The 18,076-nt window shown below is 42.3% G+C and overlaps 1 pseudogene; it reads right to left on the bottom strand.

The window, feature by feature from the left end:
* Positions 1–7,697: 7,697 nt before the first annotated feature.
* On the bottom strand, positions 7,698–7,816 carry LOC138219039 (5S ribosomal RNA; annotated as a pseudogene).
* Positions 7,817–18,076: the final 10,260 nt, after the last annotated feature.

Here is an 18,076-nt window from a genome sequence, read left to right as displayed (position 1 = left end):
TGAGGGTTTAAGCAGAGGACTGATTGACACGTGCACGTTTGGTACGGGGAGAGCTCGTAGGAATGCGGGAGCGCTTGCCTGCGTGAGGGAGATTCGTGGCAAAACCAACAGAATCAACCTGAACTCACAGAAAAACAAGAATGCCCCCGAGACACCTGCACCCCCCCTGGACCACTCTGGTATCAACACCCCCAAACCCATCCATACCAGCTAACAAGACTCAGAATCAGTGCAACCCTCCAACCTGGACCAAGAGCAGGATGGGACAAGTACCTGCACCACACTACGCACCCCTCATCCAGACCAGCAGGACAGCCAGACCACAGACAGCACCATCATGTAACCCCCCTGTTCATTCCAACAGAAAAGCCGAACTGACCCCCACCAGCATGGCGACGCTGCAGCTCTGGTCACACCAGCAGGCCCAATGGGCTCAGAGCTGGGGGACATACAGATGCAGCCATTCAAAATGCGTGGGCGATACCGCATTATTTTCCGGTACGCTGTACGCAGTCTACCGCAAGTTACCGGTAAATACCGCTAGTTACCATAAATTCTCCTATAATATGACAAGCAAAATAATAGTATCCTGAATTTCGGCAAGGTGGAGCTAATAAAGCTCAACCTCTCATGTTTGAGCTGTGGCCATCAAAGTCTTTAACGAAGATATTACTAATAGTACTAATAATGAATGACCTTGGACAAGCTGTAAGTGTAAACTCAAAGTATTGCCCTGGTCAACATTCTTTTTTTCATTGACCGTCTTTGTAAAAGTAACACCACAGCATTTCGCAATCACGCATTTGTTTCCAATCATGCAAAGTACAGTAATTTTTGAGAATCGATTCACCATGCCTTTCACATGCTCATAAAAGAGATTGATTTAGGAACATAGACATATTACTGTATGAAAACTGTACTGTATACAGTATGTATATGTATATTTAATGTCTTAACTGTGCCCGTTTAAGTATTGAATATTCATATCTAATTTTACCACTGAAGGGAAATCTTAGTAGCTGAGCATAAAAAGAATAGGAGCATACTGCAACGCGTGTGAAGGCCATAAACGATATTAATTTTGGAACATAAACATACAGTATATGGCTGGTCTCGGTACTTTAAAGAAAACATACACGAAACATGGTTTCATAATGACCAGAATCGGTCTTGAGATATTTTTAACTTGATTTACAGTATTTGAGAGGTATGTCTTAACACCGATACTACAGTACGTAAATACTGCTCACGTATATGTTTCTAGGTTTATATTATGCATTTCATACGGTCAAATTACTTTTGAGCAACTAATAAGAAGCGCGAAACGGTATGCCCAGGGCGTTTTAGTTTCGTTTTACTGGGACTCTGCTTTAACAATGTCGCCGTGGATTGATTAGAGATATCAAGTACATACAAGTCATTTTTTAAATGTTGTAGTTCGTCTTGTAAAAATGTTACGAGTACATCATCTATCAACAATTACACAGGTTCTGTTTCCATATTGCAGATTTTGGTTACGTAATATTATTTTCTAAATTTCACGTTGTGAATATATGATTTGGGCAAACAGAGCCGCAAAGAAGTACATTATGGGTTGTTGTTTTTTTTTTTTGCAGTTTTATCTAGAACAAGCGATGCTTAAACCTTTGTCTGATTATTGTGAAAATATCCACACGACAGTTACAGTACCTAGGAGTTGACTTCAGTGATGTTGTACTGTGCTGTAAACTTGTTCTGTGCCTAGTCACATTATTTTATAGCGTTTTTATAGCGTTATCAAATCCGGTGGCGCTGTGTGTTAGTTTCCTGACTCCCATGTCACATGGTCTGTGATTGAAACCTGTGAAACCGGTTTAATTCGTCACAGCCAGCACTCCGGCAGAGAGGGGGTTGTACTCGTAAAGTAGAAGCAGGCGAGATTTCCAGCGAAAGACACCTCCCCCTCCCCCCCCACCCTCATACGATTCAAATTGTATTACAGCATTGTAATTACACATTGTAATTGTATTACACATCGTACACATGCTTAAAAGAGAAGAGAGAAAACGCAAGCCTTCTTCAGGTGTGAGGGTCTTCTGCTCAGAATGAAACGCTAAAATGTAATGTAGGCTCTGAATGGGTTCAATTATGATTTGGGCTTGATTAAGGTCGCTGCCTTTCATCTAAAACCCTACTTGAATCCTTCTAAACTAAAAATCAGTGTTAGTGAGTTCTAAATAAAGAGGTATCCAGGTAACAGTGAAACGGGCGGACTGGGGAGTCTGGGGAGATCGCCCGTTTTCCATGTAAATAGTTCCCTGGTTCCGCACCCCTTGGTGTTTCTCTCGCTCTCTCTCGGGTCACTTGATCATTAGCTCGAAAGATTTCAGTGCTTTGTGTATATTCTAACGGTAGTGGGGGCAGGGTGTGTGGGAACAGGTTTGGTTGAAATTGCATTGGAGATCTATGTTCTTCACACCTGAAACATTTTCTCTGAAAGCATTTTCTTCGCAGTTTAACCGATCTTGTTACAGCATGTTACAGTTTACTATTATTAACCATATAAATTTTAAGTGCTTAATGCCATTTTTTGACCAGGCACGAATATTCTTAAGTCCATATCTTCGCAAGGGAATCAGTGCGAATTGCAATACTAATTAAATTAAAACTACTAACTACTAACTAATACTAGCTAATTAAAACAAACCAGAAACGTGTTGTTCTGTCTAATGACATTACAAGTGGAAAGATTACAGATTTTAATCGTCTTTAATTTTGTTACGTTATACATTTTAGAAACGTTTCATCCATACAAACACCACAAAACTATTTTCGATTGTATTTCTGAATAGTATGTTACACTTAGTTCACTGTTTTAAATACATCTAATTAAGAAAGTTAGGTGTTAGCATAAACTATTAGCAATCAATAATATTAAATTTAGCACTGTAATAAGCTGTTGCACTTTCCCCCGCATCTTGTAAAAATATATTTTCATTGTTCAAATATACATTAAGTCTGACTATCATATAATAAGTTAAATACAAAACTAAAGAAAAAATAGGGTTAAATATAATTCAAAATATTTTTCTAACAATGTTAAAATAAAATGTATTAACTAAGGAGTAGGATGGCACAGTTGTTAGTATGTTTTTTGTTTTGTTTCTTTTTCATAAATACAACAGTAGTACCTGATGTCTCAGTGGCTTTCAAAATTAAATTATGCATGCAAACCTGTGAACTAGAAAGATAACTAAGATATCCATCCTTTTATAATGGTGGCGAAGTGGTTAGCATTGCTATCTTGCAGCACTGGGGTCCTAGGTTCAATTCCTGCCATCCTGTGTGTGTGGGGTTTACATGTTCTCTCCGGGTTACATGGTTTTTCTCCATATGTGTGATATGACTCCCTCTCGCACTCCAAAACATACTGGTAAGTTAATTGGTTTATGGGAAAACTGGCCCTGGTGTGTGTGTGTTTGTGTCTGTCTGTCCTGTGATGGACTGGCGCTATGTCCAGGGTGTATTCTGCCTTGTGTCCGTTGCTTACTGGGATAGGCTCCAAATCCTCTGTACTGGATAAAGAGATTAGAAATGGATGGAAGTAAAGGCACTGTGTGGATGGAACTATACACAGTGTTAGAAACCCACTATGAAATGGCAGCATCTCACTGGGAATAAAATATCTTATAGTGCTGGCTTAAGGAAACAGCCTTTCCACCTCTCTTGCACATCAGTATCCATACCTAGTTATTTAAACAAATTGCCTCTGATTATAAACATCTTAATATGCTGGCTCTGTGGATCCGCATCAGCTATGTTTGCCCATTCCTTCAATTCATGTGCATCCAACACACAGTTCAATGCCAGCAACTACACATCATCTAAAATACAATCCTTATTTCAGTATCTATGTAAACATATAGTCTGTTAACTTCATCATCTTCATCAAAAGTATGCCTAACCCCATTAGGAAGTGTTCTTGTTATAAGTGTATTCCTCAGCTTTCCCCAAATTATCTTCTTCTTGCCAACATCTCTAGTCTTTTATCCTGCAATAACTCAGCCAACACTTAAATCTCCAAAAGCTGCTTGTGTTAATTTATTTAAATCACAAATATCATGTGTAAATACTGGCCATGTAATACTCTGCATTGTGGAATAATAGTTTATTTTAAAGGGAACTAGAGAAACTAAGAACTAGAGAAATCAAGAAAGGCTTTTTTTCTAGAATTAATAAATGCACATCCTGTTCACTGGGGAAATTAAATCCACACTGAGCAATCTTCAATATGTTCAGAATATGACAGCAAGAATCCTATCAGGGATGCATTATACCTGTTTTCAAGTCCTTGCACTGGTTACCTATCAGATTTCGAGTCAACTTCAAAATCCTTATCCTCCTTATATACTGTCCTACAATTGTTATTATTGATCACCGAATTATTGTACTTGACATGACTTCATTCAGCCTTTCCTGAACGTCTATGACAGGCAGAGAGAGTGCTGTTTCTGGTGCGATCTTTTGCAGCTGACATTTCACTATTTTAAACTAACAAGAAATTAGATTGCTCTTAAATCAGTTATTCTATATAAACACACCGTAATTGCCGTCCGAAAATCCTCTTTTTCTTTTCTCGTTTTAGAGACCTTGATCGAAACTGATTTTAGATGTCAGAAAGGATTTATTTTCTCTGTATTTCCTACATTGCTTTGTCGAGATTTTAACTTTATATCTAACTTTATATCTAGGCTCAAATTTCAACTATAAATCGTACAGTAATTAATAGCAGTAAATACTGATGTTTTGCGCCCTCTTACCACAAAAATATATGTTTTGTAGTTGGGATTAACTTTATTTCGTACGCGTAGCTACTCCGATTCGGACACCGAACAGTTAAAGATGGCGGCAAATCAGACACCCAGAGAAGGGGGGGGGGGGGCGTCTTCTCGCCTCCATAACTAAAATGCCAAATAGGAGTGTCTTAAGCGACATACACAGTCGTGTAACTGACAGTTTGAGGCAGCCTATCGTGTAAATTTCGCTTTGTTGCTGATAGGTTAAGCTTTCGAAACTCTGCCCCAAAGTCATGTGACTGATTTTTCGCCCTGTTTCGTTGGTTACACGCAATGATCACAAGCACCACCATGGTAACTGGGATGTGTAGTTTTTTATTCCGTTTGAATTATAACTGTACGTACCGTCTTCATATTTGGCCAGGGCTTTAAAGAGAAGGCGCGCCAAAAAATGTCGGTGCCGTCGTCTCCGCTTTAAAGGTACCCCCGTGCTGGAAGAATTTGACCTCAGAACGTTTGCCCAGCATATTTATAGTGGACATAAAAACAAGAGTTCGCTGGCATTATATCCTAGAAGACACAGACCGGCGCCAGACTGGTAAATGCTTGATGAACTAGGGATTGGACAGTTTCCAAGTGCTTGTACAATCGATGGAAATGTTCAAATAAATGTGCAAAAGAAATAAACAAAATAATCATTTATTTCTTTATCATATTGGCTAGCTAATGTCCTCTCTTTGCTAGTTAGTGGCTGTGTTTCTGCGTTGGGTAGCAACGGGTGACTGTTCTCAGGCGGAAGATGTAAACAGCTTAATTTTCGTGTTAAATAATTTTTAAAAATTAAAATTCATTCTATACAGCAATCACATATTTGGGGACCGTTTCATAAAACTTTCATGCTTAAAATGTTTAGGGAGAAATGGAAGACTGGTGTGTATTTTTTCCTTAAACTATCAAGACCAGCCATACACAGTAAAGTTTATGTACATACAGTAATGTTTATGTTCCTAAATTAATATCGTTTATGACCTTCATATGCGTTATGCTCCTCTTCTTTTTATGCTCAGCTACTAAAATTTCCCTTTAGTGGTAAAATTCCACATAAATATTCAAAACTAAACGGATTGAAACGTGCACAGTAAAGACATTAAATGATTAAATCTTTTCACTACCAACCAATGCACCACGAGTGCCCCTGTCAGTCATTTTGGCCAGCCAGTCACTTACCGCGGTGCCCTATGGTGCCCTGCGGGTTGGTTACTCTACCGCGGGTTTTCAACGCTCATTTTGAATGGCTGCATCTCTATTTCACTTCGGCCTTTCACTCTTGCTTCCTTCCAATGAGGACAGAGCTTCGGGAGAAAGGGCGCTATAGAGGATCGCTGTGGAGAGCTGCTGCTGTGCTTTGACATCTGAGCTCTGTGGAAAACGATCTCAATACAATTCTGAAAAATGCGACTCCCAGAACGCCAGCCGAACAAGTCTCCACAGCCGAAGCGCTGTGTCTCTTTTCAGCTGGCGATTAACCTTTCCTCGATCCTTTGCGGACTTGTAAAACTGTTCATGGTCAGAATAAAAACGCTCACGCTGATACACAAGCACCCGTGTCTCGCCAAAGCTGACAAATAAACAGACGGAAAAGCCGCACTGCACGTGTGAACAGGGCAGTGAGCGAGCGAGCAGGGATAGGGCGCCTCCTGCGCTTAAAAGCTTACAGCACCTGGTATTCCCAGGCAGTCTCCCATCCAAGAACTAAACAGGCCCATCCCTGTTCAGCTTCCGAGATCAGACATGCTCAAGGGGGTGTGGCTGTAAGCGAGAGCAGGGCTCACTGGCACCCTTCTTATAGAGAGGACAGCTCCGTCACCTCTTTTATGACGCTGCTGTTTTTCCCTTGCGTTTTTCTCTTCTTCCCACGTTCTCTCTCTTCACTGCCTTCGTCCCCGCTCTATTTCACTTCAGCCTTTCACTTGTAGTGGCAATGGTTGTTAATAAGACAGAATTAAGTGTTGCTGTGCTTTTTCAAATGAGGCCCCATCTCTCTGTTCATCTCTGTGGTGCAGCCACAGAGAAACTATTCATGCAGGCTGATTTAAAGATGTTTTCTTTTGATAAGGGACAGCTCCCAAATGGGGATGCACTTAGCTAAGCCTAGCTATCATGATCAATGGTCATCCATTTTCACCTATCTGTCTAGGGAGTGCCAGATGGACATCTGGACTGCATTCCTAAGTGTCAGGAGTAAGTGACTCACATCTCACCTTGATCAACCAATCAGGGACTGGTAGGGCCGAGTAACCCACGTGGGACTCTGATGCCCATGGAACTTTCAGCCAATGAACGAGCTGAAGTTCCTCCAGGTAAAAACAGGCAACACAGAGGGCCTGAGAGACTATTTCCTGGACTTTTCTAAAGGGAATTCAAAGGAGAATCCCAAGGGCAGGACATTCTCGCAGCGCGCCTCCTGACCATCCTAAGACTCAGCCCGGACAACCATGGAACGGCCAGTGTGTCCGAGTGCCAGAACTTTCTTTTGTTCTAAGAGTCTAGAGCGGAGGTTGCCAGAGAGTAACCAGAGGATCCACCTGAGGTAAGCACCAGCAGCAAGCCTTGTGAACAGGTCGGAACTGTGGACAGCTGAATCACTATTCAGAACTAGCTCTTCATCAGGAACGAACCGGTCCTCTTCCTGACTTGCTGGGACCCACAGACATCTTTTCTCCTGTGCACAAACTTTGCTACTTAAAGCCAACACTAAGTAGCCGGTCAGTTAGCATCTGCAGCGCACCGTCGCAAACTGCACAGCACAGCCTGGCACCTAGCCAGAGAGCGTGGATTGGACAGCAACAACCCTGCAACTGTTTCTTTGAGTCCGCAGGACCAGTGTGAGCGAGCGGGGATAGGGTGCCTCCTGCGCTTAAAAGCTTACAGCACCTGGTATTCCCAGGAGATCTCCCATCCAAGTACTAACTAATCCCACCCCTGCTTAGCTTCCAAGATCAGACGAGATCAGGCGTGCTCAAGGGGGTGTGGCCGCAAGCGAGAGCAGGGCTCACTGGCACCCTTCTTATAGAGAGGACAGCTCCGTCACCTCTTTTATGACGCTGCTGTTTTTCCCTTGCGTTTTTCTCTTCTTCCCACGTTCTCTCTCTTCACTGCCTTCGTCCCCGCTCAATTTCACTTCAGCCTTTCACTCTTGCTTCCTTCCAATGAGGACGGAGCTGCGGGAGAAAGGGCGCTATAGAGGATCGCTGTGGAGAGCTGCTGCTGTGCTTTGACATCTGAGCTCTGTGGGAAACGATTTCAATACAATTCTGATAAACGCGACTCCCAGAACGCCAGCCGAACAAGTCTTGAAGTGGAAATCTAATAAGTAAATTGATTCTTAAAATGTAGAGAGCTTTGCAAGAAATATATTGGTGCTTTAAGATGTAGCGGTGAGGCTTAAATAATAAGGCAGAATTAAGTGTTTCTGAGCTTCCCAAATGAGGCCCCATTTCTCTGTTCATCTCTGTGGTGGAGCCACAGAGAAACTATTCATGCAAGATGTTTTCTTTTGATAAGGACAGCTCCCACAGGGGGATGCACTTAGCTAAGCCTGGCTATCATGATCAATGGTCATCCATTGGCGCCTATCTGTTTAGGGAGTGCCAGTTGGACATCTGGACTGCATTACTAAGTGTCAGGACTAAGTGACTCATATCTCACCTTGATCAACCAATCAGGGACTGGTAGGGCCGAGTAACCCACGTGGGACTCTGATGCCCATGGAACTTTCAGCCAATCAATGAGCTGAAGTTCCTCCAGGTAAAACAGGCAACACAGAGAGCCTGGGAGATTGAGATTCAGATTCAGATTCAGACAAGATTCAGATTCAGATTCAACAATTCTAAAGGGAATTCAAAGGAGAATCCCAAGGGCAGGACATTCTCACAGCGTGCCTCCTGACCATCCTGAGACTCAGCCCGGACAACCACGGAACGGCCAGTGTGTCCGAGTGCCAGAACTTTCCTTTGTTCTAAGAGTCTAGAGTGGAGGTTGCCAGAGAGTAACCAGCAGCAGGCCTCGTGAACAGGTCGGAACTGTGGACAGCTGAATCACTATTCAGAACTAGCTCTTCATCAGGAACGAACCAGTCCTCTTCCTGACTTGCTGGGACCCACAGTCATCTTTTCTCCTGTGCACAAACTTTGCTAGTTAAGCCAACAGTGAGCATCAGCAGCGCACCGTCGCAAGCCGCACAGCACAGCCTGGCACGGAGCCAGAGAGCGCGGATTGGACAGCAACAGCCTGCAACTGTTTCTTTGTGCCCGCAGGAGATCTGAATCCCCAAAGATTGGATGAGTATTCAACTTCAATGCATTACAGCTCGAGAATTCAATTGTTATCCAAATCAGTTGATATCAATTTAATTCCTAAGAGTTATGTACTTGTTTGAGTATCTAATGTAGAAGTTGTAACCAAGTTCACTTTACGAAACGGTCTTAATGAATGATATACTGAATGTATGTCCTCTTGATATGTGTAACACTTTGTAACTGATTGAATATATACCTTTTGTATTCTGATAACCCTCTCGATAAGATCTGTTAGGTTTACATGCATATTCTATGTATTAATAAATGTATCCTCGTGTGTTAGTACCTGTGTGTGTGCGTTGTTTGATTATGTCGCATGGTTGGATTCTAAAGCCATCAAAAGAATCAACTTTGTGATTTACTGCTACAATTAATAATTGTCTCAGTAAATGCCCAAACCCTACAGAACTGGTGCCTTCAGAGAGCCACTATGATTACATATTTGGCGTCCCTGGACCGGTTTTCCCTACATTATTTGGCGTCCCTGGGTCAGCTTAATCTACAAAGATAATATATTTCAAGGATGTAAATGCTGTGCTACAGTACGTGCAGAATTTTAGAAAACAGTGTATCAACAAAGTACACTGTTTAGGTTACTTTAGAAGACAATGTACCAAAACAATATATGCTTTCTGGGTCGTTAGAATTAGCTGAAAGTAACTGATTAGCTTTGAATAACAAATCTAGTGCTTCTTCTCTCGCTTTTTGATGTAATCTGTTTTCTCTTAGGGAAAGGGGAACTTTTAGAAAGGACAAAGCGCTGAGCTTTTTTACAGCGCAACATCTTTTAAAAACCCTGTACTGCTTGTAACAAATTGAGTCTCTGGTTGCACTTTGCAAAGTGGCAGCAGGGCTTGCAATATTGAAATAAAGACCTTACTCAGGTGAGAACTCTCTCTTGTGGCTTCCTTGATAGTTCCATGACAATTTGGGGGCTTGTCCGGGATCAGAAACCTGAACGCGAACGGCTGCTGAAACTCCATCTGGACCCTGACAATTTTAGCAAAATTGGACGAACCTCAGAGGATAAATTGTTTATCCTTCCAGAGACGCGTCTGGAGAATTGGCAGCTGTCTGACGCCAGTAAGTGATCCTTAAAAATTAATAGTTTGAGAAGCGAGCCACAGGGGTGTTCTCACGTGGGTTTGATGAGTCTGGGACTCATATAAAGAACTTATCTTAACACAGACGTGTGGTTTTTGCTCTGCGGAGTAGTTGATGTGATAAGGTTCTAAGTAAGGCACCGATTGGTAAAAATGGGAAATTAAAATTCAAAGATGAAAATGGGACCGAGCAGTCCAGCAAAAGTACACGTACGACAAATTCAGAGAAACAATTATAGCCTGGGTTAGAGTAAAAAAAATGTTTTATGTTCATGAACTGTAAAGCTAGGGTAATAGGTGTAAGGGAACTTGCACATAATTTATATATGATAATTAGGGGCCCATAACTATGAAGGATCTTTGTAAGTGAATCAGAATGGACAGAGGAAAGTTGAATTAGGAAAAAGAAGTTTCCTGAAGAAGGGGAAACTTAGAAGAGAAGGAGTCGAAAGGAAATAAAGTGAATTGGAAAGCTTATGTAATGGAAAGAGAAATCACAGAAATAATGGGAAGCTTCAAAAAAGACTAGTCTTGAAACTAAAGAACAGCAAGCTGCAGCTAAAGTCATGACCATGCCTTCTAAAAAGAAAAAGTCTCCACCAAAACTAGAAAGCGGTCCGGAGCCAAAGCCTTTTCACTTGTTCGTGAAATGCCAATGTGCACTTTAACAGGTCCAGAAGGAACTCCAGCATATGTACATTGACATTGGTCTCCTAGTGAATTATTTGCATTAGTTAAGTCTTTTCCTAAATTGCCTGATGACCGTAAAGAATTTCGAAGAAAGGCAAGCCTTGTTCTTGATTGTCTTAAGCCTAATTACAGTGACATAACCTTGTTGCTAGATTATATTGTTCCTAAAGGTTTACAACGTCCTCTAAAAAGGAGGAGGCAGATTGGCGGATATGTAACCCAAATGATGAAGAAGTATCCATCTAAATTAAACCACACGGACATGGAGAGGAAAAGTTAGGCGACCGCTTCTAAAAAGAGGTAAGGACTCCTCTTTTCTAAAAAGTCCCTTGTCCTCTCCATGTTGCTGTGGTGCTGAAGCAAGTACAACAGAAAAATGAGTTAATGGTGTATGTGTTTTTAGATGCCTGTTTTGTGAAGGTGGGGTAGAAAAAAAGGGATTGCTGAAGGAATAGCGTCTCGCCCTGCCCGTGCGAAACAATCCAGGTGTTGCATCCTGGTACACGACTGCAGTACGGCTGAAGGTAGTAACTAGAACTGTACTCGCAGAAGAGCCGAAAATGGTAACTCGATTCAACTGTGTGTTTAAAGCCAGGATTTGGAACCTGGTCCGTGTTCCCGAATTGTGATAGTTCGTCAGTTTGTCTCGACTGGGGGGTTCCGCGGGGCGCGTGGGAGACATGTAAATGGTTTGGTGTGAAGAAAAAAAAAAGTTTGATTAATCCAAAGTGAAACTTAAAAGAAATATGTCAGACGGAATTTAGGCTGAACAGGAATGTAGAAAAGTGTATGAACATTTGGATAAAAATAAACAATATTTAGAGGAATATTTGAGAATTCAACAGAATATCATAGATGAGACGCAAAAAACTCTGATGGAAAAGCTAAAAGCAATGGCTGAACGAAACGAAGTTATATATGCAGAAAAAGAAACAGCAAAAGAAGAAATAGAACGCCTTAAGAGAGAATCTGGGAGAAGGGTTGGAATTAGTGTGGAGATTTTTGAAAGAGCATTACCCACCGAAAACTGATTAGAGAAAAGTAACAGCATGTCAGCAGAAGGAAGTGAGGAAGTTTCAGATTTTACAGAAAGGTTTATAGCTTTATGGATAGTATACTCGGGGTTAGCCGATGAGAAGGAAGTGAATGAAGATACTTCCACAGTATTAAAACAAATTTACTTGAGTGGGTTGAAACCTGATGTTGCCAAGAATGTACAACTATGCTTTCCTGATATTACGGACAGCGGAGACAGATTTGATTTAATAACTCGCGAAGTATGCATGCAGAAGTGCGAGCACTGCAAATTGGAGGTAAAAAGACTCCCAAGGAGGAGAAAAGGGAGCCGCCAGTTTGTCGAAATTATTGTGCGACTTTAATGTTATACCGAGATATAAAACCCCAAAGACAAAACTACTAATAAGCTGGTGTGCAGTTACTAAAAAAAATGTGTTTTTTGGAGAAATTGGAAGAAAGAGGCTTGATTTCACAATTAAAGAACATGTCAGAAGCTGAAACGAGAACCGTGCGTGAACTAACAGTTTTAATCTAGTAAACCCCTCTGTAGCCTTCCTAAATTTATCTCAGGATTTAAATAAAAGTGAAATAATCTTACAGTGTGCAGTAACTGGGGGACACAGGAGCACAGCTGTCCTGTTTATAGACTAAAACAGCATAAAGATGTGATATATGTGATATAAAGTTTTTTAACGGGTAACAGGAGGCTACAGGGTGCAAGGGTTGTGTTTAAAGCAAATATAAGCTGTCACAGTCTGCTTGGGAAAATATGTACAGTTTCAACTACTGATGTGGGTGGGGGACACCCCAGACCTATTTTAGGCCCAGACTGCAGCATTTTATAAGGAATTACTGCATGAAATAGCATTTATGTAAACTAACTCAATAGAGTTATGTGATGTTGTGATTGTTTTACCTAATGAGGGAATCCATAAGTCTGGGCTACTCCAAGTATTGGATCTTGAGAGGAAAAAAAAGGAGTATAAAACCAACTACATGATAAAACCAGGGTGAATGCCTTCTCAGAACGAGCTTGTCTAGTGACGTATTGGTTTAAGGGGGGTAGTGCAGTCTAAAGACAAAATTGCCTTGACCCCTGCAGCAGAAACCGTTTTTGATGTTTTGAAACAAGCTTTCTTGCAGGCACTGGCCCTGGACTGGATTCCCTCAGATGGATCATCTGTATGTAATCTGTCTGTAAGTGAAAGAAATGGGTTGTGAGCCGTTGTGCTGGTGCAGGAGCATGGAGATAGGCATCGTCTGGTGGGTTATTATTATTCAGGACCCCTTGATGCGGTGGCCAAGGGGCCGTGTTTATGTGTTGTGCAGGCTACCTGCCTGGCTGTATAAACTGTGAATAATCTGGTGTAGAACTAGCAGACCGAATGAAAAGATTTAATTGAAACTTGTAATTATGCTAAATGGAAAATTGTAGCAATTTATATAGACTGTATATATAAATTTGGTGTATGCCACTATTTTGGATGGCAGTGAAGGAATAGGGATTTCCCCAACATGGCAGGGACTCCAGTTAAGAATGATGGGGTTTGTCTCTGAACTGTTAGAAGCTTTGCAGCTGCTGACTGAAGTAGCTGTGGTAAAGTGTAAATCACATAATAAAGAAATGTTTCCAGTAACTCAAGGGAACAACTTTGCAGATGTAGCTGTCAGGTGCGCAGTCCTGGTAGAACAGGAGTCTGAGACCCCTGTGAAACCTCTGTTGGTGAAAAGGGGACAGCTACAGGATATTCAGGCTGAGGCCTCTAAAGCAGAGAAAAGGACATGGTTAGAAAAGTGTGTGGTGCTGCCAGCACACTGGTCGCCCTGCATGCCCTCACAGCCTAATGCCCTTTGTAGCTCGACAAATGCACTCTGTCGGACACCTGTGTGCGAGTCAAATGGTGTGCCGGTTACCCAAACCTGGGTGGGGACTGTGTTTGAAGCAGTAGCCACTTATGTGGTATCTCAATGTGATGCTTATCAAAGGATCTCAACTACAGATCAGGTGCAGGTGCTACAGCTCAAAAGGCCTGCTCCTGAGAAACCTTTCATGCAGTACCAAATGTTTACAACCTTGGCTCTTATAATCTGTTTTCCCAGTGGGTTGCTGTCACTGCCTCTGTGTCTACCAAACACTTGATGATGGAGATAAGCCCTTGGTGGGCACTGCCCTACCGCATGTATTATGATCAAGGGACAGGCTGTGGCTGGATTATTCGGGGTGAGATGGACTGAGATCACCCTCAGTCTGCTAGAACAGTGGAATGAAGGAACAGAAAAGATTGACTAGACATCAGACTGAAGGAACACCATAAGATGCGGGCTGGATCAAACAGAACTGTGTAATAGAGCCTGTTTGATATCATCACAGGCCAATCAACGAAACTTCCTAGAGGGATGAATTTGGCTAATGGATTGTTGAATTTGCTAATTCTCTATTGTAGTATTGTAGGTTGTTAATTGAAGTGGTGCACGGGGCTGGTGATCAGGTGCTGGACACTTGGAGACCTCCAGTAGAGGGAAGACACGACCTGATAACTGGCGAGTGGGTGTGGGTGAGGAAGATATACCCTGCCAGATGTTGCAACCCTGCTGGGAAGGACCATATCAAGTGCAACTGACTACCGACTCTGCCATCTGAGTGACAGGATGAGATCGCTGGATCTACGCATTGCGCTGACACCGAACCACTGCACCAGAGACTGAGTGAACATTATTATATTGTCACTGTTTCTGTGTTTGTTGAGCTTCCTGAGGGGGGGTGACAGTGTACCTGTTAAGTGTAAGGAGTTTTACTTTAATAAATGGGGATATGGAATCAATACTTTATCAGTCAGCCACAAATAATAATCAGAGCTCCTGTTGGGATTGTATTGCTATAAAAGATGCTCATGGGAGTAATCCCCTTTGGTAGAGGTGATTATTTAGGTTAATTGGCATGGGTAAATAGCCCTGCTTTTAGTCTGAGTGTAACTCAGATGTATTAGAATGGAAATAACTGTATGCTCCTCGCTATAATCACAGTTTTAGGCCATTCTCTATTAGGGTGATAGACAGCTGTTTAGGTGAGCAAAGACTAAACAGTACTTGTATTCTAGACAATTATTAGCAAATTAATGACTTAGCAAAGCACATCTATGATGAAGAAAAATATATATCATAATTATAATCCAGATGATTGGGGCATTGGTGCATGGCTACAGTCTGTGCTAGGATCCTGGAGAGGGTCTCTGGTTCAATACATATTTGTGTGTCTGGTATTATTCATTATAATCATACTGTTAATATCCTGCTGGAAAAACATGTGGACTAAAGCTGCTGCTTCTGTGCTAATTGTACGCCCTGAAGGGATCATGAAGGTCAAAAAATGATTTCATGGGAAAGGTTCTCTCTTATCTAGTGGCAGAACCTGATGGGTAGAACAATATAGTTTTAAGGGGGGGTTACCCTTGGGAGTGATTCCCCTAGATGCACATTATTATTATGATTTGTTTGTTCATAATAAGATGTTTTGCAGGAACGGGCCAATGAGAAATTTTACAACTTCAGCTACAATTGTTCTGCAAAATGGCACAGCTGAGGCAGTGGAACAATGTGTAGATTTTTCTAAGAGTTATTACTCTTCTGGTGAAAGACTTCAGGAAAAAGAAGTGGTGTTCACTCAGGTGGAGGGGGCCGTACCAAGGCTGCTGACCACTGCAACTGCTGTGAAAGTCACGGAAAGGGTGCCCTGAATTCATGCTTCCCACTGTAAAAAGGTCACAAACGAACTGAGCAAAGCGCAGGAGTGATGTCTCCACAGGGATAGATGGGGATCACATGCTTGGGACTGATGTGCCCAGCCTTTTTCCTTTTTATGTGGAAGCCTGTCACCACCCAGAAAGAGGAAGAATCTAAATACGAAGCCTCTTTGTATACAAACTGGCTGAATGAAACTGATAATGAGGGGGATATGAGTAATTTGTGGTATAAACTTATAAATCATACTGTAAAGTTAAAGAAATTTAATGCATCTTGTTATGTGCTTTAATGCCTCATTCTACAGCCTCACCCATTTCTCTCCTGGTTAGAATCACTGTTTGGGCCAGGGGGAATGTTTTTCTTTAAGTTACTAACACCGATTATAGTAGCTGTGATACTTGTGTAGCGGCGAGGCTTAATAATAAGACAGAATTAAGTGTTTCTGAGCTTTCCCAAATTAGGCCTCATTTCTCTGTTCATCTCTGTGGTGCAGCCACAGAGAAACCATTCATGCAAGGTGATTTAAGGTCCAAGGACAGCTCCCAAAGAGGGATGCACTTAGCTTAGCCTGGCTATCATGATCAATGGTCACCCATTGGCGCCTATCTGTCTAGGGAGTGCCAGTTGGACATCTGGACTGCATTACTAAGTGTCAGGACTAAGTGACTCATATCTCACCTTGATCAACCAATCAGGGACTGGTAGGGCCGAGTAACCCACGTGGGACTCTGATGCCCATGGAACTTTCAGCCAATCAATGAGCTGAAGTTCCTCCAGGTAAAAACAGGCAACACATAGAGCCTGAGAGATTCAGATTGAGATTCAACAGGATTCAGATTCAGATTCAACAATTCTAACGGCCCAGGAGCAGAAGGCTCCCAAGGGCAGAACATTCTCGCAGCGCGCCTCCTGACCATCCTGAGACTCAGCCCGGACAACCACGGAACGGCCAGTGTGTCCGAGTGCCAGAACTTTCCTTTGTTCTAAGAGTCTAGAGTGGAGGTTGCCAGAGAGTAACCAGCAGCAGGCCTCGTGAACAGGTCGGAACTGTGGACAGCTGAATTACTATTCAGAACTAGCTCTTCATCAGGAACGAACCGGTCCTCTTCCTGACTTGCTGGGACCCACAGTCATCTTTTCTCCTGTGCACAAACTTTGCTAGTTAAAGCCAACGGTGAACATCAGCAGCTCACCGTCGCAAGCCGCACAGCACAGCCTGGCACGGAGCCAGAGAGCGCGGATTGGACAGCAACAGCCTGCAACTGTTTCTTTGTGCCCGCAGGAGATCTGAATCCCCAAAGATTGGATGAGTATTCAACTTCAATGCATTACAGCTCGAGAATTCAATTGTTATCCCAACCAGTTGATATCAATTTAATTCCTAAGAGTTAAGTACTTGTTTGAGTATCTAATGTAGAAGTTGTAACCAAGTTCACTTTACGAAACGGTCTTAATGAATGATATACTGAACGTATGTCCTCTTGATATGTGTAACTCTTTGTAACTGATTGAATATATATCTTTTGTATTCTGATAACCCTCTCGATAAGATCTGTTAGGTTTATATGCATATTTTATGTATTAATAAATGTATCCTCGTGTATTAGTACCTGTGTGTGCGCGTTGTTTGAGTTATGTCGCATGGTTGGATTCTAAAGCCATCAAAAGAATCAACTTTGTGATTTACTGCTACAATTAATAATTGTCTCAGTAAATGCCCAAACCCTACAGAACTGGTGCCTTCAGAGAGCCACTAACAATACATATTTGGCGTCCCTGAACCGGCTTAATCTACACTTGTCTTCCTGTTTTTGTGTTGCTGTACGACATATATTATTCCAATGCTTTGAAATATGGTAATGAATATGTTTGCGCATCAGTATGTTCTGATAAGAACGCAAGAATCCGAAGTATGGGAGCCTCCTGGGAGTCCATATTGTAACGCCCTCGCCTGGTGGTGAGGAGGAAGCGCCCCTAGGCGCTCGTAGTACCGCTGGGCATGCTGGGAGTGGTAGCCGGGGAGAGTCTGAGGGTCAGCACGATGACCAGCGGCTGACCCTACCTGTGTAAATAATGTCCTAGTAATTCTAGTGCCCTGTGTAGTCCTGTAAAAGTATAGTGTGTTGTTAGTTAATTACCACCCTAAATGTGTGTACGTGTTCGTCAGTCTCCTCATGTGTGTGTAGATCCTGTGCTTGGTTTTGTGTGGTTGTAAACGAATAAAGCTAATGCTTGTTTGTTAATCGTGTCTCCACTCGTCCTTGTTCTGAAAAGAACCTGCAAACGCTACATTGGGCAGAATGGACAACTCGTGGTAGACACTACCTGATTCTGTTAAGTGCCAGCTGACGCTGGAAGAAACAGAACCCATCGGCAGCGCACATAGGGAGCC

This window comes from Lepisosteus oculatus, chromosome 14 (genome assembly GCF_040954835.1).
Source record: "Lepisosteus oculatus isolate fLepOcu1 chromosome 14, fLepOcu1.hap2, whole genome shotgun sequence".
NCBI lineage: Eukaryota > Metazoa > Chordata > Actinopteri > Semionotiformes > Lepisosteidae > Lepisosteus > Lepisosteus oculatus.
The sequence above is the reverse complement of the archived record's forward strand: the minus strand, read 5'-3'. Positions and strand labels throughout refer to the sequence as shown.